At 39.4% G+C, this 27,046-nt stretch overlaps 10 non-coding genes across 10 annotated transcripts; all 10 read right to left on the minus strand.

Moving 5' to 3' along the window:
• Window positions 1-1,682: 1,682 nt before the first annotated feature.
• On the minus strand, window positions 1,683-1,755 carry TRNAQ-UUG (transfer RNA glutamine (anticodon UUG)). The gene has a single exon. It is a non-coding gene; the product is annotated as a tRNA-Gln (tRNA).
• Window positions 1,756-3,507: 1,752 nt separating this feature from the next.
• On the minus strand, window positions 3,508-3,580 carry TRNAR-UCG (transfer RNA arginine (anticodon UCG)). The gene has a single exon. It is a non-coding gene; the product is annotated as a tRNA-Arg (tRNA).
• A 3,571-nt stretch (window positions 3,581-7,151) lies between these two features.
• On the minus strand, window positions 7,152-7,229 carry TRNAR-UCG (transfer RNA arginine (anticodon UCG)). Its single transcript has one exon. It is a non-coding gene; the product is annotated as a tRNA-Arg (tRNA).
• Window positions 7,230-8,980: 1,751 nt separating this feature from the next.
• Window positions 8,981-9,053, minus strand: TRNAR-UCG (transfer RNA arginine (anticodon UCG)). Its single transcript has one exon. It is a non-coding gene; the product is annotated as a tRNA-Arg (tRNA).
• A 1,752-nt stretch (window positions 9,054-10,805) lies between these two features.
• TRNAQ-UUG (transfer RNA glutamine (anticodon UUG)) lies at window positions 10,806-10,878 on the minus strand. Its single transcript has one exon. It is a non-coding gene; the product is annotated as a tRNA-Gln (tRNA).
• A 1,752-nt stretch (window positions 10,879-12,630) lies between these two features.
• On the minus strand, window positions 12,631-12,703 carry TRNAQ-UUG (transfer RNA glutamine (anticodon UUG)). The gene has a single exon. It is a non-coding gene; the product is annotated as a tRNA-Gln (tRNA).
• Window positions 12,704-14,450: 1,747 nt separating this feature from the next.
• TRNAR-UCG (transfer RNA arginine (anticodon UCG)) lies at window positions 14,451-14,528 on the minus strand. Its single transcript has one exon. It is a non-coding gene; the product is annotated as a tRNA-Arg (tRNA).
• A 1,751-nt stretch (window positions 14,529-16,279) lies between these two features.
• TRNAR-UCG (transfer RNA arginine (anticodon UCG)) lies at window positions 16,280-16,352 on the minus strand. The gene has a single exon. It is a non-coding gene; the product is annotated as a tRNA-Arg (tRNA).
• A 1,752-nt stretch (window positions 16,353-18,104) lies between these two features.
• TRNAQ-UUG (transfer RNA glutamine (anticodon UUG)) lies at window positions 18,105-18,177 on the minus strand. The gene has a single exon. It is a non-coding gene; the product is annotated as a tRNA-Gln (tRNA).
• A 1,752-nt stretch (window positions 18,178-19,929) lies between these two features.
• Window positions 19,930-20,002, minus strand: TRNAQ-UUG (transfer RNA glutamine (anticodon UUG)). Its single transcript has one exon. It is a non-coding gene; the product is annotated as a tRNA-Gln (tRNA).
• Window positions 20,003-27,046: the final 7,044 nt, after the last annotated feature.

Below are 27,046 nucleotides of genomic sequence, written 5' to 3' on the forward strand. Positions count from 1 at the left end.
TGCGCAGGACAGGATCCCATACCGTTCTTCATCTTCTTTCCATCAAAGGAGTTTTTTCAAACAATATCTAGATAATTTCCAAAGTTTCATATCTTATGCTGTGCTTTTTTGCCGTTAATCCTCCTTTCTTCTTTTATTGAATACTCTGTTTTATGCTGCAATGGTATTTTTGGATTATTTGAAAAGAGAATGAAACTGCTTTGACAGTAGTTCAGACTTCCCATTTCTTGACTTGCTAATTTGCTCCCTGAATTAGCTTATACAAGTGACATGAACAGGGCCTTGACCTAAGCACGTATCTGAAAGCCTGTCACCACCTCTAGAAATAAAATTCAAAGCAGCTCAAAACATTCATTTTGAAAGAGAATATTTCAAGTGAGTCCAAGTTTAATTTCAATAAAGAAAGTTGTATAAAATGACACGCTGCACATTTGGGTAACCAGCATGACTCTTTTCAGTGAAGAAGTGGAATGGTTCTGTTGCAATATACTATCACCCTGGCAAGCTGCTACGAGGAAGAGTAAACAATATGATTAGGTTTCAGCAAAAATGTATTAGTTCAGGGTGTGCACCTCAGATAGACTTAAACTTACACACCCTGGTCTGTGAGAGTAGTGCCCTATCCATTGCGGCATTGAGGGTAATCTGCAAGACAGAGTTCCAAAATCATCCTTTCATCTCAGTTCATGGCCACATACAGTATTTCTGCAGTCATTCGTTTCACCATACTGTCTTTAATTAAACCGACCATTTTAAACCTCCGGCACCCACCACTTCAATCTTTCCGTTTTTGTGCTATCATAGGGCCTTGGAACTTTTGGCAAGTGGACAGAAGCAGTCAGAGAACCACATCACAATACATACTCCTTTGCCTGATACCTTTCACAACAAACTGCTCTTGGAAAAAGACGTTAACCGGTCCTTGCTCTCAGACAGACACAGAAAGCCTATCACCACCTCTACGAACATATTTCAATCAAACCAATATATATCATTCAACAATTATGCCTCTGTATCAATATAACTACAACTCGAGACAGAAAGGAATTTAAAAAAGAATCTGCCCATTTGAATAACCAGCAGAGTTTTAAGGACGTACAAATTGGAATGTGACAATTTCAGAGTTCCTCATTCATAAGAAGTCTGTGAGATAGTATCTCAGAAAGATCTCAGGTTTATAGCAAAAATGGTTGTAAGGGTGATTTTTACCACACAATTACAACTAGGTGCCTCAATCTGCAAGAGACCAGTCCTTGACAGATTACACAACTGGGGCAACAGCAAAGGCAGCCATTGTGTGAATCCTTTATGATTCTTCTCTAGTACTATACTTTTTCTGAGCGACAATTTGCATTATTCCTGGAGAAAATCATAGAGCTTCTACCCATGCATAGTTTCTGCTTTCTGCACGCACACACTCCCTGCACTGAATCTACCCACAGTTCTGTTCAGAATGATTGTGCCATGTCATATTGTTGTATACGGATTGCATATCTGTGGCATTTATGAAGAGGTACTTTGGTATGGCAGAAAGACAGAAAAGTAGCAATGCTGATGGCATAACGTGACAGATTGTGCAGTTTGCATTGGGCTTTCCTAATGAGTGAGAGTGAAAGGAGTATTGTAAGAGTGTGTTTCCAGTTTGTATGTAAAGATAAGTTGGGTGCTGTGAGAGAATGACTCAACCATGAAGGGACTCGAACCTTCAATCTTCTGATCCAAAGTCAGACGCCTTATCCATTAGGCCACATGGTCACTGACTGCAATATGTTTGGGTGTTTAGGGTTAGGTGGTATGAATGGATGTGGAACATATCAATTACAGGTGCGCAGGACAGGATCCCATACCGTTCTTCATCTTCTTTCCATCAAAGGAGTTTTTTCAAACAATATCTAGATAATTTCCAAAGTTTCATATCTTATGCTGTGCTTTTTTGGCGTTAATCCTCCTTTCTTCTTTTATTGAATACTCTGTTTTATGCTGCAATGGTATTTTTGGATTATTTGAAAAGAGAATGAAACTGCTTTGACAGTAGTTCAGACTTCCCATTTCTTGACTTGCTAATTTGCTCCCTGAATTAGCTTATACAAGTGACATGAACAGGGCCTTGACCTAAGCACGTACCTGAAAGCCTGTCACCACCTCTAGAAATAAAATTCACAGCAGCTCAAAACATTCATTTTGAAAGAGAATATTTCAAGTGAGTCCAAGTTTAATTTCAATAAAGAAAGCTGTATAAAATGACACGCTGCACATTTGGGTAACCAGCATGACTCTTTTCAGTGAAGAAGTGGAATGATTCTGTTGCAATATACTATCACCCTGGCAAGCTGCTACGAGGAAGAGTAAACAATATGATTAGGTTTCAGCAAAAATGTATTAGTTCAGGGTGTGCACCTCAGATAGACTTAAACTTACACACCCTGGTCTGTGAGAGTAGTGCCCTATCCATTGCGGCATTGAGGGTAATCTGCAAGACAGAGTTCCAAAATCATCCTTTCATCTCAGTTCATGGCCACATACAGTATTTCTGCAGTCATTCGTTTCACTTTTCTGTCTTTAATTAAACTGACCATTTTAAACCTCCGGCACCCACCACTTCAATCTTTCTGTTTTTGTGCTATCATAGGGACTTGGAACTTTTGGCAAGTGGACAGAAGCAGTCAGAGAACTACATCACAATACATACTCCTTTGCCTGATACCTTTCACAACAAACTGCTCTTGGAAAAACACGTTAACCGGTCCTTGCTCTCAGACAGACACAGAAAGCCTATCACCACCTCTACGAACATATTTCAATCAAACCAATATATATCATTCAACAATGATGCCTCTGTATCAATATAACTACAACTCGAGACAGAAAGGAATTTAAAAAACAATCTGCCCATTTGAATAACCAGCAGAGTTTTAAGGACGTACAAATTGGAATGTGACAATTTCAGAGTTCCTCATTCATAAGAAGTCTGTGAGATAGAATCTCAGAAAGATCTCAAGTTTATAGCAAAAATGGTTGTAAGGGTGATTTTTACCACACAATTGCAACTAGGTGCCTCAATCTGCAAGAGACCAGTCCTTGACAGATTACACAACTGGGGCAACTGCAAAGGCAGCAATTGTGTCAATCCTTTATGATTCTTCTCTAGTACTATACTTTTTCTGAGCGACAATTTGCATTATTCCTGGAGAAAATCATAGAGCTTCTACCCATGCATAGTTTCTGCTTTCTGCACGCACACACTCCCTGCACTGCATCTACCCACAGTTCTGTTCAGAATGATTGTGCTATGTCATATTGTTGTATACGTATTACATATCCGTGGCATTTATGAAGAGGTACGTTGGTATAGCAGAAAGACAGAAAAGTAGCAATGCCGAAGGCATAACGTGACTGACTGTGCAGTTTGCATTGGGCTGTCTTAATGAGTGAGAGTGAAAGGAGTATTATAAGAGTGAATTTCCAGTTTGTATGTGAAGATAAGTTGGGTGCTGTGAGAGAAAGACTCAACCATGAAGGGACTCGAACCCTCAATCTTCTGATCCGAAGTCAGACGCCTTATCCATTAGGCCACATGGTCACTGACTGCAATATGTTCGGGTGTTTAGGGTTAGGTGGTTTGAATGGATGTGGAACATATCAATTACAGGTGCGCAGGACAGGATCCCATACCGTTCTTCATCTTCTTTCCATCAAAGGAGTTTTTTCAAACAATATCTTGATAATTTCCAAAGTTTCATATCTTATGCTGTGCCTTTTTGCCGTTAATCCTCCTTTCTTCTTTTATTGAATACTCTGTTTTATGCTGCAATGGTATTTTTGGATTATTTGAAAAGAGAATGAAACTGCTTTGACAGTAGTTCAGACTTCCCATTTCTTGACTTGCTAATTTGCTCCCTGAATTAGCTTATACAAGTGACATGAACAGGGCCTTGACCTAAGCACGTACCTGAAAGCCTGTCACCACCTCTAGAAATAAAATTCACAGCAGCTCAAAACATTCATTTTGAAAGAGAATATTTCAAGTGAGTCCAAGTTTAATTTCAATAAAGAAAGCTGCATAAAATGACACGCTGCACATTTGGGTAACCAGCATGACTCTTTTCAGTGAAGAAGTGGAATGGTTCTGTTGCAATATACTATCACCCTGGCAAGCTGCTACGAGGAAGAGTAAACAATATGATTAGGTTTCAGCAAAAATGTATTAGTTCAGGGTGTGCACCTCAGATAGACTTAAACTTACACACCCTGGTCTGTGAGAGTAGTGCCCTATCCATTGCGGCATTGAGGGTAATCTGCAAGACAGAGTTCCAAAATCATCCTTTCATCTCAGTTCATGGCCACATACAGTATTTCTGCTGTCATTCGTTTCACTTTTCTGTCTTTAATTAAACTGACCATTTTAAACCTCCGGCACCCACCACTTCAATCTTTCCGTTTTTGTGCTATCATAGGGCCTTGGAACTTTTGGCAAGTGGACAGAAGCAGTCAGAGAACCACATCACAATACATACTCCTTTGCCTGATACCTTTCACAACAAACTGCTCTTGGAAAAAGACGTTAACCGGTCCTTGCTCTCAGACAGACACAGAAAGCCTATCACCACCTCTACGAACATATTTCAATCAAACCAATATATATCATTCAACAATTCTGCCTCTGTATCAATATAACTACAACTCGAGACAGAAAGGAATTTAAAAAACAATCTGCCCATTTGAATAACCAGCAGAGTTTTAAGGACGTACAAATTGGAATGTGACAATTTCAGAGTTCCTCATTTATAAGAAGTCTGTGAGATAGTATCTCAGAAAGATCTCACGTTTATAGCAAAAATGGTTGTAAGGGTGATTTTTACCACACAATTACAACTAGGTGCCTCAATCTGCAAGAGACCAGTCCTTGACGGATTACACAACTGGGGCAACAGCAAGGGCAGCCATTGTGTCAATCCTTTATGATTCTTCTCTAGTACTATACTTTTTCTGAGGGACAATTTGCATTATTCCTGGAGAAAATCATAGAGCTTCTACCCATGCATAGTTTCTGCTTTCTGCACGCACACACTCCCTGCACTGAATCTACCCACAGTTCTGTTCGGAATGATTGTGCCATGTCATATTGTTGTATACGTATTGCATATCTGTGGCATTTATGAAGAGGTACTTTGGTATGGCAGAAAGACAGAAAAGTAGCAATGCTGATGGCATAACGTGACTGATTGTGCAGTTTGCATTGGGCCTTCCTAATGAGTGAGAGTGAAAGGAGTATTGTAAGAGTGTGTTTCCAGTTTGTATGTGAAGATAAGTTGGGTGCTGTGAGAAAAAGACTCAACCCTGAAGGGAGTAGAACCCTCAATTTTCTGATCAGAAGTCAGACGCCTTATCCGTTAGGCCATATGGTCACTGACTGCAATATGTTTGGGTGTTTAGGGTTAGGTGGTATGAATGGATGTGGAACATATCAATTACAGGTGCGCAGGACAGGATCCCATACCGTTCTTCATCTTCTTTCCATCAAAGGAGTTTTTTCAAACAATATCTAGATAATTTCCAAAGTTTCATATCTTATGCTGTGCTTTTTTGGCGTTAATCCTCCTTTCTTCTTTTATTGAATACTCTGTTTATGCTGCAATGGTATTTTTGGATTATTTGAAAAGAGAATGAAACTGCTTTGACAGTAGTTCAGACTTCCCATTTCTTGACTTGCTAATTTGCTCCCTGAATTAGCTTATACAAGTGACATGAACAGGGCCTTGACCTAAGCACGTACCTGAAAGCCTGTCACCACCTCTAGAAATAAAATTCACAGCAGCTCAAAACATTCATTTTGAAAGAGAATATTTCAAGTGAGTCCAAGTTTAATTTCAATAAAGAAAGCTGTATAAAATGACACTCTGCACATTTGGGTAACCAGCATGACTCTTTTCAGTGAAGAAGTGGAATGATTCTGTTGCAATATACTATCACCCTGGCAAGCTGCTACGAGGAAGAGTAAACAATATGATTAGGTTTCAGCAAAAATGTATTAGTTCAGGGTGTGCACCTCAGATAGACTTAAACTTACACACCCTGGTCTGTGAGAGTAGTGCCCTATCCATTGCGACATTGAGGGTAATCTGCAAGACAGAGTTCCAAAATCATCCTTTCATCTCAGTTCATGGCCACATACAGTATTTCTGCAGTCATTCGTTTCACTTTTCTGTCTTTAATTAAACTGACCATTTTAAACCTCCGGCACCCACCACTTCAATCTTTCTGTTTTTGTGCTATCATAGGGACTTGGAACTTTTGGCAAGTGGACAGAAGCAGTCAGAGAACTACATCACAATACATACTCCTTTGCCTGATACCTTTCACAACAAACTGCTCTTGGAAAAAGACGTTAACCGGTCCTTGCTCTCAGACAGACACAGAAAGCCTATCACCACCTCTACGAACATATTTCAATCAAACCAATATATATCATTCAACAATGATGCCTCTGTATCAATATAACTACAACTCGAGACAGAAAGGAATTTAAAAAACAATCTGCCCATTTGAATAACCAGCAGAGTTTTAAGGACGTACAAATTGGAATGTGACAATTTCAGAGTTCCTCATTCATAAGAAGTCTGTGAGATAGAATCTCATAAAGATCTCAAGTTTATAGCAAAAATGGTTGTAAGGGTGATTTTTACCACACAATTGCAACTAGGTGCCTCAATCTGCAAGAGACCAGTCCTTGACAGATTACACAACTGGGGCAACAGCAAAGGCAGCAATTGTGTCAATCCTTTATGATTCTTCTCTAGTACTATAATTTTTCTGAGCGACAATTTGCATTATTCCTGGAGAAAATCATAGAGCTTCTACCCATGCATAGTTTCTGCTTTCTGCACGCACACACTCCCTGCACTGAATCTACCCACAGTTCTGTTCAGAATGATTGTGCTGTGTCATATTGTTGTATACGTATTGCATATCTGTGGTGTTTATGAAGAGGTACTTTGGTATAGCAGAAAGACAGAAAAGTAGCAACGCTGAAGGCATAACGTGACTGATTGTGCAGTTTGCATTGGGCTGTCTTAATGAGTGAGAGTGAAAGGAGTATTGTAAGAGTGTCTTTCCAGTTTGTATGTAAAGATAAGTTGGGTGCTGTGAGAGAAAGACTCAGCCATGAAGGGACTCGAACCCTCAATCTTCTGATCCGAAGTCAGACGCCTTATCCATTAGGCCACATGGTCACTGACTGCAATATGTTTGGGTGTTTAGGGTTAGGTGTATGATTGGATGTGGAACATATCAATTACAGGTGCGCAGGACAGGATCCCATACCGTTCTTCATCTTCTTTCCATCAAAGGAGTTTTTTCAAACAATATCTAGATAATTTCCAAAGTTTCATATCTTATGCTGTGCTTTTTTGCCGTTAATCCTCCTTTCTTCTTTTATTGAATACTCTGTTTTATGCTGCAATGGTATTTTTGGATTATTTGAAAAGAGAATGAAACTGCTTTGACAGTAGTTCAGACTTCCCATTTCTTGACTTGCTAATTTGCTCCCTGAATTAGCTTATACAAGTGACATGAACAGGGCCTTGACCTAAGCACGTACCTGAAAGCCTGTCACCACCTCTAGAAATAAAATTCACAGCAGCTCAAAACATTCATTTTGAAAGAGAATATTTCAAGTGAGTCCAAGTTTAATTTCAATAAAGAAAGTTGTATAAAATGACACGCTGCACATTTGGGTAACCAGCATGACTCTTTTCAGTGAAGAAGTGGAATGGTTCTGTTGCAATATACTATCACCCTGGCAAGCTGCTACGAGGAAGAGTAAACAATATGATTAGGTTTCAGCAAAAATGTATTAGTTCAGGGTATGCACCTCAGATAGACTTAAACTTACACACCCTGGTCTGTGAGAGTAGTGCCCTATCCATTGCGGCATTGAGGGTAATCTGCAAGACAGAGTTCCAAAATCATCCTTTCATCTCAGTTCATGGCCACATACAGTATTTCTGCAGTCATTCGTTTCACTTTTCTGTCTTTAATTAAACTGACCATTTTAAACCTCTGGCACCCACCACTTCAATCTTACCGTTTTTGTGCTATCATAGGGCCTTGGAACTTTTGGCAAGTGGACAGAAGCAGTCAGAGAACCACATCACAATACATACTCCTTTGCCTGATACCTTTCACAACAAACTGCTCTTGGAAAAACACGTTAACCGGTCCTTGCTCTCAGACAGACACAGAAACCCTATCACCACCTCTACGAACATATTTCAATCAAACCAATATATATCATTCAACAATTATGCCTCTGTATCAATATAACTACAACTCGAGACAGAAAGGAATTTAAAAAACAATCTGCCCATTTGAATAACCAGCAGAGTTTTAAGGACGTACAAATTGGAATGTGACAATTTCAGAGTTCCTCATTCATAAGAAGTCTGTGAGATAGAATCTCAGAAAGATCTTAAGTTTATAGCAAAAATTGTTGTAAGGGTGATTTTTACCACACAATTACAACTAGGTGCCTCAATCTGCAAGAGACGAGTCCTTGACAGATTACACAACTGGGGCAACAGCAAAGGCAGCAATTGTGTCAATCCTTTATGATTCTTCTCTAGTACTATACTTTTTCTGAGGGACAATTTGCATTATTCCTGGAGAAAATCATAGAGCTTCTACCCATGCATAGTTTCTGCTTTCTGCACGCACACACTCCCTGCACTGAATCTACCCACAGTTCTGTTCAGAATGATTGTGCCATGTCATATTGTTGTATACGTATTGCATATCCATGGCATTTATGAAGAGGTACTTTGGTATGGCAGAAAGACAGAAAAGTAGCAATGCTGAAGGCATAACGTGACTGATTGTGCAATTTGCATTGGGCTTTCTTAATGAGTGAGAGTGAAAGGAGTATTGTAAGAGTGTGTTTCCAGTTTGTATGTAAAGATAAGTTGGGTGCTGTGAGAAAAAGAGTCAACCATGAAGGGACTCGAACCCTCAATATTCTGATCCGAAGTCAGACGCCTAATCCATTAGGCCACATGGTCACTGACTGCAATATGTTTGGGTGTTTAGGGTTAGGTGGTATGAATGGATGTGGAACATATCAATTACAGGTGCGCAGGACAGGATCCCATACCGTTCTTCATCTTCTTTCCATCAAAGGAGTTTTTTCAAACAATATCTAGATAATTTCCAAAGTTTCATATCTTATGCTGTGCTTTTTTGCCGTTAATCCTCCTTTCTTCTTTTATTGAATACTCTGTTTTATGCTGCAATGGTATTTTTGGATTATTTGAAAAGAGAATGAAACTGCTTTGACAGTAGTTCAGACTTCCCATTTCTTGACTTGCTAATTTGCTCCCTGAATTAGCTTATACAAGTGACATGAACAGGGCCTTGACCTAAGCACGTATCTGAAAGCCTGTCACCACCTCTAGAAATAAAATTCAAAGCAGCTCAAAACATTCATTTTGAAAGAGAATATTTCAAGTGAGTCCAAGTTTAATTTCAATAAAGAAAGTTGTATAAAATGACACGCTGCACATTTGGGTAACCAGCATGACTCTTTTCAGTGAAGAAGTGGAATGGTTCTGTTGCAATATACTATCACCCTGGCAAGCTGCTACGAGGAAGAGTAAACAATATGATTAGGTTTCAGCAAAAATGTATTAGTTCAGGGTGTGCACCTCAGATAGACTTAAACTTACACACCCTGGTCTGTGAGAGTAGTGCCCTATCCATTGCGGCATTGAGGGTAATCTGCAAGACACAGTTCCAAAATCATCCTTTCATCTCAGTTCATGGCCACATACAGTATTTCTGCAGTCATTCGTTTCACTTTTCTGTCTTTAATTAAACCGACCATTTTAAACCTCCGGCACCCACCACTTCAATCTTTCCGTTTTTGTGCTATCATAGGGCCTTGGAACTTTTGGCAAGTGGACAGAAGCAGTCAGAGAACCACATCACAATACATACTCCTTTGCCTGATACCTTTCACAACAAACTGCTCTTGGAAAAAGACGTTAACCGGTCCTTGCTCTCAGACAGACACAGAAAGCCTATCACCACCTCTACGAACATATTTCAATCAAACCAATATATATCATTCAACAATTATGCCTCTGTATCAATATAACTACAACTCGAGACAGAAAGGAATTTAAAAAAGAATCTGCCCATTTGAATAACCAGCAGAGTTTTAAGGACGTACAAATTGGAATGTGACAATTTCAGAGTTCCTCATTCATAAGAAGTCTGTGAGATAGTATCTCAGAAAGATCTCAGGTTTATAGCAAAAATGGTTGTAAGGGTGATTTTTACCACACAATTACAACTAGGTGCCTCAATCTGCAAGAGACCAGTCCTTGACAGATTACACAACTGGGGCAACAGCAAAGGCAGCCATTGTGTGAATCCTTTATGATTCTTCTCTAGTACTATACTTTTTCTGAGCGACAATTTGCATTATTCCTGGAGAAAATCATAGAGCTTCTACCCATGCATAGTTTCTGCTTTCTGCACGCACACACTCCCTGCACTGAATCTACCCACAGTTCTGTTCAGAATGATTGTGCCATGTCATATTGTTGTATACGGATTGCATATCTGTGGCATTTATGAAGAGGTACTTTGGTATGGCAGAAAGACAGAAAAGTAGCAATGCTGATGGCATAACGTGACAGATTGTGCAGTTTGCATTGGGCTTTCCTAATGAGTGAGAGTGAAAGGAGTATTGTAAGAGTGTGTTTCCAGTTTGTATGTAAAGATAAGTTGGGTGCTGTGAGAGAATGACTCAACCATGAAGGGACTCGAACCTTCAATCTTCTGATCCAAAGTCAGACGCCTTATCCATTAGGCCACATGGTCACTGACTGCAATATGTTTGGGTGTTTAGGGTTAGGTGGTATGAATGGATGTGGAACATATCAATTACAGGTGCGCAGGACAGGATCCCATACCGTTCTTCATCTTCTTTCCATCAAAGGAGTTTTTTCAAACAATATCTAGATAATTTCCAAAGTTTCATATCTTATGCTGTGCTTTTTTGGCGTTAATCCTCCTTTCTTCTTTTATTGAATACTCTGTTTTATGCTGCAATGGTATTTTTGGATTATTTGAAAAGAGAATGAAACTGCTTTGACAGTAGTTCAGACTTCCCATTTCTTGACTTGCTAATTTGCTCCCTGAATTAGCTTATACAAGTGACATGAACAGGGCCTTGACCTAAGCACGTACCTGAAAGCCTGTCACCACCTCTAGAAATAAAATTCACAGCAGCTCAAAACATTCATTTTGAAAGAGAATATTTCAAGTGAGTCCAAGTTTAATTTCAATAAAGAAAGTTGTTTAAAATGACACGATGCACATTTGGGTAACCAGCATGACTCTTTTCAGTGAAGAAGTGGAATGGTTCTGTTGCAATATACTATCACCCTGGAAAGCTGCTACGAGGAAGAGTAAACAATATGATTAGGTTTCAGCAAAAATGTATTAGTTCAGGGTGTGCACCTCAGATAGACTTAAACTTACACCCCCTGGTCTGTGAGAGTAGTGCCCTATCCATTGCGGCATTGAGGGTAATCTGCAAGACAGAGTTCCAAAATCATCCTTTCATCTCAGTTCATGGCCACATACAGTATTTCTGCAGTCATTCGTTTCACTTTTCTGTCTTTAATTAAACTGACCATTTTAAACCTCCGGCACCCACCACTTCAATCTTTCCGTTTTTGTGCTATCATAGGGCCTTGGAACTTTTGGCAAGTGGACAGAAGCAGTCAGAGAACCACATCACAATACATACTCCTTTGCCTGATACCTTTCACAACAAACTGCTCTTGGAAAAAGACGTTAACCGGTCCTTGCTCTCAGACAGACACAGAAAGCCTATCACCACCTCTACGAACATATTTCAATCAAACCAATATATATCATTCAACAATTATGCCTCTGTATCAATATAACTACAACTCGAGACAGAAAGGAATTTAAAAAACAATCTGCCCATTTGAATAACCAGCAGAGTTTTAAGGACGTACAAATTGGAATGTGACAATTTCAGAGTTCCTCATTCATAAGAAGTCTGTGAGATAGAATCTCAGAAAGATCTCAAGTTTATAGCAAAAATGGTTGTAAGGGTGATTTTTACCACACAATTACAACTAGGTGCCTCAATCTGCAAGAGACCAGTCCTTGACAGATTACACAACTGGGGCAACAGCAAAGGCAGCCATTGTGTGAATCCTTTATGATTCTTCTCTAGTACTATACTTTTTCTGAGCGACAATTTGCATTATTCCTGGAGAAAATCATAGAGCTTCTACCCATGCATAGTTTCTGCTTTCTGCACGCACACACTCCCTGCACTGAATCTACCCACAGTTCTGTTCAGAATGATTGTGCCATGTCATATTGTTGTATACGGATTGCATATCTGTGGCATTTATGAAGAGGTACTTTGGTATGGCAGAAAGACAGAAAAGTAGCAATGCTGATGGCATAACGTGACAGATTGTGCAGTTTGCATTGGGCTTTCCTAATGAGTGAGAGTGAAAGGAGTATTGTAAGAGTGTGTTTCCAGTTTGTATGTAAAGATAAGTTGGGTGCTGTGAGAGAATGACTCAACCATGAAGGGACTCGAACCTTCAATCTTCTGATCCAAAGTCAGACGCCTTATCCATTAGGCCACATGGTCACTGACTGCAATATGTTTGGGTGTTTAGGGTTAGGTGGTATGAATGGATGTGGAACATATCAATTACAGGTGCGCAGGACAGGATCCCATACCGTTCTTCATCTTCTTTCCATCAAAGGAGTTTTTTCAAACAATATCTAGATAATTTCCAAAGTTTCATATCTTATGCTGTGCTTTTTTGCCGTTAATCCTCCTTTCTTCTTTTATTGAATACTCTGTTTTATGCTGCAATGGTATTTTTGGATTATTTGAAAAGAGAATGAAACTGCTTTGACAGTAGTTCAGACTTCCCATTTCTTGACTTGCTAATTTGCTCCCTGAATTAGCTTATACAAGTGACATGAACAGGGCCTTGACCTAAGCACGTACCTGAAAGCCTGTCACCACCTCTAGAAATAAAATTCACAGCAGCTCAAAACATTCATTTTGAAAGAGAATATTTCAAGTGAGTCCAAGTTTAATTTCAATAAAGAAAGTTGTTTAAAATGACACGATGCACATTTGGGTAACCAGCATGACTCTTTTCAGTGAAGAAGTGGAATGGTTCTGTTGCAATATACTATCACCCTGGAAAGCTGCTACGAGGAAGAGTAAACAATATGATTAGGTTTCAGCAAAAATGTATTAGTTCAGGGTGTGCACCTCAGATAGACTTAAACTTACACCCCCTGGTCTGTGAGAGTAGTGCCCTATCCATTGCGGCATTGAGGGTAATCTGCAAGACAGAGTTCCAAAATCATCCTTTCATCTCAGTTGATGGCCACATACAGTATTTCTGCAGTCATTCGTTTCACTTTTCTGTCTTTAATTAAACTGACCATTTTAAACCTCCGGCACCCACCACTTCAATCTTTCTGTTTTTGTGCTATCATAGGGACTTGGAACTTTTGGCAAGTGGACAGAAGCAGTCAGAGAACTACATCACAATACATACTCCTTTGCCTGATACCTTTCACAACAAACTGCTCTTGGAAAAAGACGTTAACCGGTCCTTGCTCTCAGACAGACACAGAAAGCCTATCACCACCTCTACGAACATATTTCAATCAAACCAATATATATCATTCAACAATTATGCCTCTGTATCAATATAACTACAACTCGAGACAGAAAGGAATTTAAAAAACAATCTGCCCATTTGAATAACCAGCAGAGTTTTAAGGACGTACAAATTGGAATGTGACAATTTCAGAGTTCCTCATTCATAAGAAGTCTGTGAGATAGAATCTCATAAAGATCTCAAGTTTATAGCAAAAATGGTTGTAAGGGTGATTTTTACCACACAATTGCAACTAGGTGCCTCAATCTGCAAGAGACCAGTCCTTGACAGATTACACAACTGGGGCAACAGCAAAGGCAGCAATTGTGTCAATCCTTTATGATTCTTCTCTAGTACTATAATTTTTCTGAGCGACAATTTGCATTATTCCTGGAGAAAATCATAGAGCTTCTACCCATGCATAGTTTCTGCTTTCTGCACGCACACACTCCCTGCACTGAATCTACCCACAGTTCTGTTCAGAATGATTGTGCTGTGTCATATTGTTGTATACGTATTGCATATCTGTGGTGTTTATGAAGAGGTACTTTGGTATAGCAGAAAGACAGAAAAGTAGCAACGCTGAAGGCATAACGTGACTGATTGTGCAGTTTGCATTGGGCTGTCTTAATGAGTGAGAGTGAAAGGAGTATTGTAAGAGTGTCTTTCCAGTTTGTATGTAAAGATAAGTTGGGTGCTGTGAGAGAAAGACTCAGCCATGAAGGGACTCGAACCCTCAATCTTCTGATCCGAAGTCAGACGCCTTATCCATTAGGCCACATGGTCACTGACTGCAATATGTTTGGGTGTTTAGGGTTAGGTGTATGATTGGATGTGGAACATATCAATTACAGGTGCGCAGGACAGGATCCCATACCGTTCTTCATCTTCTTTCCATCAAAGGAGTTTTTTCAAACAATATCTAGATAATTTCCAAAGTTTCATATCTTATGCTGTGCTTTTTTGCCGTTAATCCTCCTTTCTTCTTTTATTGAATACTCTGTTTTATGCTGCAATGGTATTTTTGGATTATTTGAAAAGAGAATGAAACTGCTTTGACAGTAGTTCAGACTTCCCATTTCTTGACTTGCTAATTTGCTCCCTGAATTAGCTTATACAAGTGACATGAACAGGGCCTTGACCTAAGCACGTACCTGAAAGCCTGTCACCACCTCTAGAAATAAAATTCACAGCAGCTCAAAACATTCATTTTGAAAGAGAATATTTCAAGTGAGTCCAAGTTTAATTTCAATAAAGAAAGTTGTATAAAATGACACGCTGCACATTTGGGTAACCAGCATGACTCTTTTCAGTGAAGAAGTGGAATGGTTCTGTTGCAATATACTATCACCCTGGCAAGCTGCTACGAGGAAGAGTAAACAATATGATTAGGTTTCAGCAAAAATGTATTAGTTCAGGGTATGCACCTCAGATAGACTTAAACTTACACACCCTGGTCTGTGAGAGTAGTGCCCTATCCATTGCGGCATTGAGGGTAATCTGCAAGACAGAGTTCCAAAATCATCCTTTCATCTCAGTTCATGGCCACATACAGTATTTCTGCAGTCATTCGTTTCACTTTTCTGTCTTTAATTAAACTGACCATTTTAAACCTCTGGCACCCACCACTTCAATCTTACCGTTTTTGTGCTATCATAGGGCCTTGGAACTTTTGGCAAGTGGACAGAAGCAGTCAGAGAACCACATCACAATACATACTCCTTTGCCTGATACCTTTCACAACAAACTGCTCTTGGAAAAACACGTTAACCGGTCCTTGCTCTCAGACAGACACAGAAACCCTATCACCACCTCTACGAACATATTTCAATCAAACCAATATATATCATTCAACAATTATGCCTCTGTATCAATATAACTACAACTCGAGACAGAAAGGAATTTAAAAAACAATCTGCCCATTTGAATAACCAGCAGAGTTTTAAGGACGTACAAATTGGAATGTGACAATTTCAGAGTTCCTCATTCATAAGAAGTCTGTGAGATAGAATCTCAGAAAGATCTTAAGTTTATAGCAAAAATTGTTGTAAGGGTGATTTTTACCACACAATTACAACTAGGTGCCTCAATCTGCAAGAGACGAGTCCTTGACAGATTACACAACTGGGGCAACAGCAAAGGCAGCAATTGTGTCAATCCTTTATGATTCTTCTCTAGTACTATACTTTTTCTGAGGGACAATTTGCATTATTCCTGGAGAAAATCATAGAGCTTCTACCCATGCATAGTTTCTGCTTTCTGCACGCACACACTCCCTGCACTGAATCTACCCACAGTTCTGTTCAGAATGATTGTGCCATGTCATATTGTTGTATACGTATTGCATATCCATGGCATTTATGAAGAGGTACTTTGGTATGGCAGAAAGACAGAAAAGTAGCAATGCTGAAGGCATAACGTGACTGATTGTGCAGTTTGCATTGGGCTTTCTTAATGAGTGAGAGTGAAAGGAGTATTGTAAGAGTGTGTTTCCAGTTTGTATGTAAAGATAAGTTGGGTGCTGTGAGAAAAAGAGTCAACCATGAAGGGACTCGAACCCTCAATATTCTGATCCGAAGTCAGACGCCTAATCCATTAGGCCACATGGTCACTGACTGCAATATGTTTGGGTGTTTAGGGTTAGGTGGTATGAATGGATGTGGAACATATCAATTACAGGTGCGCAGGACAGGATCCCATACCGTTCTTCATCTTCTTTCCATCAAAGGAGTTTTTTCAAACAATATCTAGATAATTTCCAAAGTTTCATATCTTATGCTGTGCTTTTTTGCCGTTAATCCTCCTTTCTTCTTTTATTGAATACTCTGTTTTATGCTGCAATGGTATTTTTGGATTATTTGAAAAGAGAATGAAACTGCTTTGACAGTAGTTCAGACTTCCCATTTCTTGACTTGCTAATTTGCTCCCTGAATTAGCTTATACAAGTGACATGAACAGGGCCTTGACCTAAGCACGTATCTGAAAGCCTGTCACCACCTCTAGAAATAAAATTCAAAGCAGCTCAAAACATTCATTTTGAAAGAGAATATTTCAAGTGAGTCCAAGTTTAATTTCAATAAAGAAAGTTGTATAAAATGACACGCTGCACATTTGGGTAACCAGCATGACTCTTTTCAGTGAAGAAGTGGAATGGTTCTGTTGCAATATACTATCACCCTGGCAAGCTGCTACGAGGAAGAGTAAACAATATGATTAGGTTTCAGCAAAAATGTATTAGTTCAGGGTGTGCACCTCAGATAGACTTAAACTTACACACCCTGGTCTGTGAGAGTAGTGCCCTATCCATTGCGGCATTGAGGGTAATCTGCAAGACAGAGTTCCAAAATCATCCTTTCATCTCAGTTCATGGCCACATACAGTATTTCTGCAGTCATTCGTTTCACTTTTCTGTCTTTAATTAAACCGACCATTTTAAACCTCCGGCACCCACCACTTCAATCTTTCCGTTTTTGTGCTATCATAGGGCCTTGGAACTTTTGGCAAGTGGACAGAAACAGTCAGAGAACCACATCACAATACATACTCCTTTGCCTGATACCTTTCACAACAAACTGCTCTTGGAAAAAGACGTTAACCGGTCCTTGCTCTCAGACAGACACAGAAAGCCTATCACCACCTCTACGAACATATTTCAATCAAACCAATATATATCATTCAACAATTATGCCTCTGTATCAATATAACTACAACTCGAGACAGAAAGGAATTTAAAAAAGAATCTGCCCATTTGAATAACCAGCAGAGTTTTAAGGACGTACAAATTGGAATGTGACAATTTCAGAGTTCCTCATTCATAAGAAGTCTGTGAGATAGTATCTCAGAAAGATCTCAGGTTTATAGCAAAAATGGTTGTAAGGGTGATTTTTACCACACAATTACAACTAGGTGCCTCAATCTGCAAGAGACCAGTCCTTGACAGATTACACAACTGGGGCAACAGCAAAGGCAGCCATTGTGTGAATCCTTTATGATTCTTCTCTAGTACTATACTTTTTCTGAGCGACAATTTGCATTATTCCTGGAGAAAATCATAGAGCTTCTACCCATGCATAGTTTCTGCTTTCTGCACGCACACACTCCCTGCACTGAATCTACCCACAGTTCTGTTCAGAATGATTGTGCCATGTCATATTGTTGTATACGGATTGCATATCTGTGGCATTTATGAAGAGGTACTTTGGTATGGCAGAAAGACAGAAAAGTAGCAATGCTGATGGCATAACGTGACAGATTGTGCAGTTTGCATTGGGCTTTCCTAATGAGTGAGAGTGAAAGGAGTATTGTAAGAGTGTGTTTCCAGTTTGTATGTAAAGATAAGTTGGGTGCTGTGAGAGAATGACTCAACCATGAAGGGACTCGAACCTTCAATCTTCTGATCCAAAGTCAGACGCCTTATCCATTAGGCCACATGGTCACTGACTGCAATATGTTTGGGTGTTTAGGGTTAGGTGGTATGAATGGATGTGGAACATATCAATTACAGGTGCGCAGGACAGGATCCCATACCGTTCTTCATCTTCTTTCCATCAAAGGAGTTTTTTCAAACAATATCTAGATAATTTCCAAAGTTTCATATCTTATGCTGTGCTTTTTTGGCGTTAATCCTCCTTTCTTCTTTTATTGAATACTCTGTTTTATGCTGCAATGGTATTTTTGGATTATTTGAAAAGAGAATGAAACTGCTTTGACAGTAGTTCAGACTTCCCATTTCTTGACTTGCTAATTTGCTCCCTGAATTAGCTTATACAAGTGACATGAACAGGGCCTTGACCTAAGCACGTACCTGAAAGCCTGTCACCACCTCTAGAAATAAAATTCACAGCAGCTCAAAACATTCATTTTGAAAGAGAATATTTCAAGTGAGTCCAAGTTTAATTTCAATAAAGAAAGTTGTTTAAAATGACACGATGCACATTTGGGTAACCAGCATGACTCTTTTCAGTGAAGAAGTGGAATGGTTCTGTTGCAATATACTATCACCCTGGAAAGCTGCTACGAGGAAGAGTAAACAATATGATTAGGTTTCAGCAAAAATGTATTAGTTCAGGGTGTGCACCTCAGATAGACTTAAACTTACACCCCCTGGTCTGTGAGAGTAGTGCCCTATCCATTGCGGCATTGAGGGTAATCTGCAAGACAGAGTTCCAAAATCATCCTTTCATCTCAGTTCATGGCCACATACAGTATTTCTGCAGTCATTCGTTTCACTTTTCTGTCTTTAATTAAACTGACCATTTTAAACCTCCGGCACCCACCACTTCAATCTTTCCGTTTTTGTGCTATCATAGGGCCTTGGAACTTTTGGCAAGTGGACAGAAGCAGTCAGAGAACCACATCACAATACATACTCCTTTGCCTGATACCTTTCACAACAAACTGCTCTTGGAAAAAGACGTTAACCGGTCCTTGCTCTCAGACAGACACAGAAAGCCTATCACCACCTCTACGAACATATTTCAATCAAACCAATATATATCATTCAACAATTATGCCTCTGTATCAATATAACTACAACTCGAGACAGAAAGGAATTTAAAAAACAATCTGCCCATTTGAATAACCAGCAGAGTTTTAAGGACGTACAAATTGGAATGTGACAATTTCAGAGTTCCTCATTCATAAGAAGTCTGTGAGATAGAATCTCAGAAAGATCTCAAGTTTATAGCAAAAATGGTTGTAAGGGTGATTTTTACCACACAATTACAACTAGGTGCCTCAATCTGCAAGAGACCAGTCCTTGACAGATTACACAACTGGGGCAACAGCAAAGGCAGCCATTGTGTGAATCCTTTATGATTCTTCTCTAGTACTATACTTTTTCTGAGCGACAATTTGCATTATTCCTGGAGAAAATCATAGAGCTTCTACCCATGCATAGTTTCTGCTTTCTGCACGCACACACTCCCTGCACTGAATCTACCCACAGTTCTGTTCAGAATGATTGTGCCATGTCATATTGTTGTATACGGATTGCATATCTGTGGCATTTATGAAGAGGTACTTTGGTATGGCAGAAAGACAGAAAAGTAGCAATGCTGATGGCATAACGTGACAGATTGTGCAGTTTGCATTGGGCTTTCCTAATGAGTGAGAGTGAAAGGAGTATTGTAAGAGTGTGTTTCCAGTTTGTATGTAAAGATAAGTTGGGTGCTGTGAGAGAATGACTCAACCATGAAGGGACTCGAACCTTCAATCTTCTGATCCAAAGTCAGACGCCTTATCCATTAGGCCACATGGTCACTGACTGCAATATGTTTGGGTGTTTAGGGTTAGGTGGTATGAATGGATGTGGAACATATCAATTACAGGTGCGCAGGACAGGATCCCATACCGTTCTTCATCTTCTTTCCATCAAAGGAGTTTTTTCAAACAATATCTAGATAATTTCCAAAGTTTCATATCTTATGCTGTGCTTTTTTGCCGTTAATCCTCCTTTCTTCTTTTATTGAATACTCTGTTTTATGCTGCAATGGTATTTTTGGATTATTTGAAAAGAGAATGAAACTGCTTTGACAGTAGTTCAGACTTCCCATTTCTTGACTTGCTAAGTTGCTCCCTGAATTAGCTTATACAAGTGACATGAACAGGGCCTTGACCTAAGCACGTACCTGAAAGCCTGTCACCACCTCTAGAAATAAAATTCACAGCAGCTCAAAACATTCATTTTGAAAGAGAATATTTCAAGTGAGTCCAAGTTTAATTTCAATAAAGAAAGTTGTTTAAAATGACACGATGCACATTTGGGTAACCAGCATGACTCTTTTCAGTGAAGAAGTGGAATGGTTCTGTTGCAATATACTATCACCCTGGAAAGCTGCTACGAGGAAGAGTAAACAATATGATTAGGTTTCAGCAAAAATGTATTAGTTCAGGGTGTGCACCTCAGATAGACTTAAACTTACACCCCCTGGTCTGTGAGAGTAGTGCCCTATCCATTGCGGCATTGAGGGTAATCTGCAAGACAGAGTTCCAAAATCATCCTTTCATCTCAGTTGATGGCCACATACAGTATTTCTGCAGTCATTCGTTTCACTTTTCTGTCTTTAATTAAACTGACCATTTTAAACCTCCGGCACCCACCACTTCAATCTTTCCGTTTTTGTGCTATCATAGGGCCTTGGAACTTTTGGCAAGTGGACAGAAGCAGTCAGAGAACCACATCACAATACATACTCCTTTGCCTGATACCTTTCACAACAAACTGCTCTTGGAAAAACACGTTAACCGGTCCTTGCTCTCAGACAGACACAGAAAGCCTATCACCACCTCTACGAACATATTTCAATCAAACCAATATATATCATTCAACAATTATGCCTCTGTATCAATATAACTACAACTCGAGACAGAAAGGAATTTAAAAAACAATCTGCCCATTTGAATAACCAGCAGAGTTTTAAGGACGTACAAATTGGAATGTGACAATTTCAGAGTTCCTCATTCATAAGAAGTCTGTGAGATAGAATCTCAGAAAGATCTCAAGTTTATAGCAAAAATGGTTGTAAGGGTGATTTTTACCACACAATTACAACTAGGTGCCTCAATCTGCAAGAGACTAGTCCTTGACAGATTACACAACTGGGGCAACAGCAAAGGCAGCAATTGTGTCAATCCTTTATGATTCTTCTCTAGTACTATACTTTTTCTGAGGGACAATTTGCATTATTCCTGGAGAAAATCATAGAGCTTCTACCCATGCATAGTTTCTGCTTTCTGCACGCAAACACTCCCTGCACTGAATCTACCCACAGTTCTGTTCAGAATGATTGTGCCATGTCATATTGTTGTATACGTATTGCATATCCGTGGCATTTATGAAGAGGTACTTTGGTATGGCAGAAAGACAGAAAAGTAGCAATGCTGAAGGCATAACGTGACAGATTGTGCTGTTTGCATTGGGCTTTCTTAATGAGTGAGAGTGAAAGGAGTATTGTAAGAGTATGTTTCCAGTTTGTATGTAAAGATAAGTTGGGTGCTGTGAGAAAAAGACTCAACCATGAAGGGACTCGAACCCTCAATATTCTGATCCGAAGTCAGACGCCTTATCCATTAGGGCACATGGTCACTGACTGCAATATGTTTGGGTGTTTAGGGTTAGGTGGTATGAATGGATGTGGAACATATCAATTACAGGTGCGCAGGACAGGATCCCATACCGTTCTTCATCTTCTTTCCATCAAAGGAGTTTTTTCAAACAATATCTAGATAATTTCCAAAGTTTCATATCTTATGCTGTGCTTTTTTGCCGTTAATCCTCCTTTCTTCTTTTATTGAATACTCTGTTTTATGCTGCAATGGTATTTTTGGATTATTTGAAAAGAGAATTAAACTGCTTTGACAGTAGTTCAGACTTCCCATTTCTTGACTTGCTAATTTGCTCCCTGAATTAGCTTATACAAGTGACATGAACAGGGCCTTGACCTAAGCACGTACGTGAAAGCCTGTCACCACCTTTAGAAATAAAATTCACAGCAGCTCAAAACATTCATTTTGAAAGAGAATATTTCAAGTGAGTCCAAGTTTAATTTCAATAAAGAAAGTTGTATAAAATGACACGCTGCACATTTGGGTAACCAGCATGACTCTTTTCAGTGAAGAAGTGGAATGGTTCTGTTGCAATATACTATCACCCTGGCAAGCTGCTACGAGGAAGAGTAAACAATATGATTAGGTTTCAGCAAAAATTTATTAGTTCAGGGTGTGCACCTCAGATAGACTTAAACTTACACACCCTGGTCTGTGAGAGTAGTGCCCTATCCATTGCGGCATTGAGGGTAATCTGCAAGACAGAGTTCCAAAATCATCCTTTCATCTCAGTTCATGGCCACATACAGTATTTCTGCAGTCATTCGTTTCACTTTTCTGTCTTTAATTAAACTGACCATTTTAAACCTCCGGCACCCACCACTTCAATCTTTCCGTTTTTGTGCTATCATAGGGCCTTGGAACTTTTGGCAAGTGGACAGAAGCAGTCAGAGAACCACATCACAATACATACTCCTTTGCCTGATACCTTTCACAACAAACTGCTCTTGGAAAAAGACGTTAACCGGTCCTTGCTCTCAGACAGACACAGAAAGCCTATCACCACCTCTACGAACATATTTCAATCCAACCAATATATATCATTCAACAATTATGCCTCTGTATCAATATAACTACAACTCGAGACAGAAAGGAATTTAAAAAACAATCAGCCCATTTGAATAACCAGCAGAGTTTTAAGGACGTACAAATTGGAATGTGACAATTTCAGAGTTCCTCATTCATAAGAAGTCTGTGAGATAGTATCTCAGAAAGATCTCACGTTTATAGCAAAAATGGTTGTAAGGGTGATTTTTACCACACAATTACAACTAGGTGCCTCAATCTGCAAGAGACCAGTCCTTGATAGATTACACAACTGGGGCAACAGCAAAGGCAGCCATTGTGTCAATCCTTTATGATTCTTCTCTAGTACTATACTTTTTCTGAGCGACAATTTGCATTATTCCTGGAGAAAATCATAGAGCTTCTACCCATGCATAGTTTCTGCTTTCTGCACGCACACACTCCCTGCACTGAATCTACCCACAGTTCTGTTCAGAATGATTGTGCCATGTCATATTGTTGTATACGTATTGCATATCTGTGGCATTTATGAAGAGGTACTTTGGTATGGCAGAAAGACAGAAAAGTAGCAATGCTGATGGCATAACGTGACTGATTGTGCAGTTTGCATTGGGCTTTCCTAATGAGTGAGAGTGAAAGGAGTATTGTAAGAGTGTGTTTCCAGTTTGTATGTGAAGATAAGTTGGGTGCTGTGAGAAAAAGACTCAACCATGAAGGGAATAGAACCCTCAATGTTCTGATCCGAAGTCAGACGCCTTATCCATTAGGCCACATGGTCACTGACTGCAATATGTTTGGGTGTTTATGGTTAGGTGGTATGAATGGATGTGGAACATATCAATTACAGGTGCGCAGGACAGGATCCCATACCGTTCTTCATCTTCTTTCCATCAAAGGAGTTTTTTCAAACAATATGTAGATAATTTCCAAAGTTTCATATCTTATGCTGTGCTTTTTTGGCGTTAATCCTCCTTTCTTCTTTTATTGAATACTCTGTTTATGCTGCAATGGTATTTTTGGATTATTTGAAAAGAGAATGAAACTGCTTTGACAGTAGTTCAGACTTCCCATTTCTTGACTTGCTAATTTGCTCCCTGAATTAGCTTATACAAGTGACATGAACAGTGCCTTGACCTAAGCACGTACCTGAAAGCCTGTCACCACCTCTAGAAATAAAATTCACAGCAGCTCAAAACATTCATTTTGAAAGAGAATATTTCAAGTGAGTCCAAGTTTAATTTCAATAAAGAAATCTGTATAAAATGACACGCTGCACATTTGGGTAACCAGCATGACTCTTTTCAGTGAAGAAGTGGAATGATTCTGTTGCAATATACTATCACCCTGGAAAGCTGCTACGAGGAAGAGTAAACAATATGATTAGGTTTCAGCAAAAATGTATTAGTTCAGGGTGTGCACCTCAGATAGACTTAAACTTACACACCCTGGTCTGTGAGAGTAGTGCCCTATCCATTGCGACATTGAGGGTAATCTGCAAGACAGAGTTCCAAAATCATCCTTTCATCTCAGTTCATGGCCACATACAGTATTTCTGCAGTCATTCGTTTCACTTTTCTGTCTTTAATTAAACTGACCATTTTAAACCTCCGGCACCCACCACTTCAATCTTTCCGTTTTTGTGCTATCATAGGGCCTTGGAACTTTTGGCAAGTGGACAGAAGCAGTCAGAGAACCACATCACAATACATACTCCTTTGCCTGATACCTTTCACAACAAACTGCTCTTGGAAAAACACGTTAACCGGTCCTTGCTCTCAGACAGACACAGAAAGCCTATCACCACCTCTACGAACATATTTCAATCAAACCAATATATATCATTCAACAATTATGCCTCTGTATCAATATAACTACAACTCGAGACAGAAAGGAATTTAAAAAACAATCTGCCCATTTGAATAACCAGCAGAGTTTTAAGGACGTACAAATTGGAATGTGACAATTTCAGAGTTCCTCATTCATAAGAAGTCTGTGAGATAGAATCTCAGAAAGATCTCAAGTTTATAGCAAAAATGGTTGTAAGGGTGATTTTTACCACACAATTACAACTAGGTGCCTCAATCTGCAAGAGACGAGTCCTTGACAGATTACACAACTGGGGCAACAGCAAAGGCAGCAATTGTGTCAATCCTTTATGATTCTTCTCTAGTACTATACTTTTTCTGAGGGACAATTTGCATTATTCCTGGAGAAAATCATAGAGCTTCTACCCATGCATAGTTTCTGCTTTCTGCACGCACACACTCCCTGCACTGAATCTACCCACAGTTCTGTTCAGAATGATTGTGCCATGTCATATTGTTGTATACGTATTGCATATCCGTGGCATTTATGAAGAGGTACTTTGGTATGGCAGAAAGACAGAAAAGTAGCAATGCTGAAGGCATAACGTGACAGATTGTGCTGTTTGCATTGGGCTTTCTTAATGAGTGAGAGTGAAAGGAGTATTTTAAGAGTATGTTTCCAGTTTGTATGTAAAGATAAGTTGGGTGCTGTGAGAAAAAGACTCAACCATGAAGGGACTCGAACCCTCAATATTCTGATCTGAAGTCAGACGCCTTATCCATTAGGCCACATGGTCACTGACTGCAATATGTTTGGGTGTTTAGGGTTAGGTGGTATGAATGGATGTGGAACATATTAATTACAGGTGCGCAGGACAGGATCCCATACCGTTCTTAATCTTCTTTCCATCAAAGGAGTTTTTTCAAACAATATCTAGATAATTTCCAAAGTTTCATATCTTATGCTGTGCTTTTTTGCCGTTAATCCTCCTTTCTTCTTTTATTGAATACTCTGTTTTATGCTGCAATGGTATTTTTGGATTATTTGAAAAGAGAATGAAACTGCTTTGACAGTAGTTCAGAATTCCCATTTCTTGACTTGCTAATTTGCTCCCTGAATTAGCTTATACAAGTGACATGAACAGGGCCTTGACCTAAGCACGTACCTGAAAGCCTTTCACCACCTTTAGAAATAAAATTCACAGCAGCTCAAAACATTCATTTTGAAAGAGAATATTTCAAGTGAGTCCAAGTTTAATTTCAATAAAGAAAGCTGTATAAAATGACACTCTGCACATTTGGGTAACCAGCATGACACTTTTCAGTGAAGAAGTGGAATGGTTCTGTTGCAATATACTATCACCCTGGCAAGCTGCTACGAGGAAGAGTAAACAATATGATTAGGTTTCAGCAAAAATGTATTAGTTCAGGGTGTGCACCTCAGATAGACTTAAACTTACACACCCTGGTCTGTGAGAGTAGTGCCCTATCCATTGCGGCATTGAGGGTAATCTGCAAGACAGAGTTCCAAAATCATCCTTTCATCTCAGTTCATGGCCACATACAGTATTTCTGCAGTCATTCGTTTCACTTTTCTGTCTTTAATTAAACTGACCATTTTAAACCTCCGGCACCCACCACTTCAATCTTTCCGTTTTTGTGCTATCATAGGGCCTTGGAACTTTTGGCAAGTGGACAGAAGCAGTCAGAGAACCACATCACAATACATACTCCTTTGCCTGATACCTTTCACAACAAACTGCTCTTGGAAAAAGACGTTAACCGGTCCTTGCTCTCAGACAGACACAGAAAGCCTATCACCACCTCTACGAACATATTTCAATCAAACCAATATATATCATTCAACAATTATGCCTCTGTATCAATATAACTACAACTCGAGACAGAAAGGAATTTAAAAAACAATCTGCCCATTTGAATAACCAGCAGAGTTTTAAGGACATACAAATTGGAATGTGACAATTTCAGAGTTCCTCATTCATAAGAAGTCTGTGAGATAGTATCTCAGAAAGATCTCACGTTTATAGCAAAAATGGTTGTAAGGGTGATTTTTACCACACAATTACAACTAGGTGCCTCAATCTGCAAGAGACCAGTCCTTGACAGATTACACAACTGGGGCAACAGCAAAGGCAGCCATTGTGTCAATCCTTTATGATTCTTCTCTAGTACTATACTTTTTCTGAGCGACAATTTGCATTATTCCTGGAGAAAATCATAGAGCTTCTACCCATGCATAGTTTCTGCTTTCTGCACGCACACACTCCCCGCACTGAATCTACCCACAGTTCTGTTCAGAATGATTGTGCCATGTCATATTGTTGTATACGGATTGCATATCTGTGG

This window comes from Pleurodeles waltl, chromosome 4_1, assembly GCF_031143425.1.
Source record: "Pleurodeles waltl isolate 20211129_DDA chromosome 4_1, aPleWal1.hap1.20221129, whole genome shotgun sequence".
Lineage (NCBI taxonomy): Eukaryota > Metazoa > Chordata > Amphibia > Caudata > Salamandridae > Pleurodeles > Pleurodeles waltl.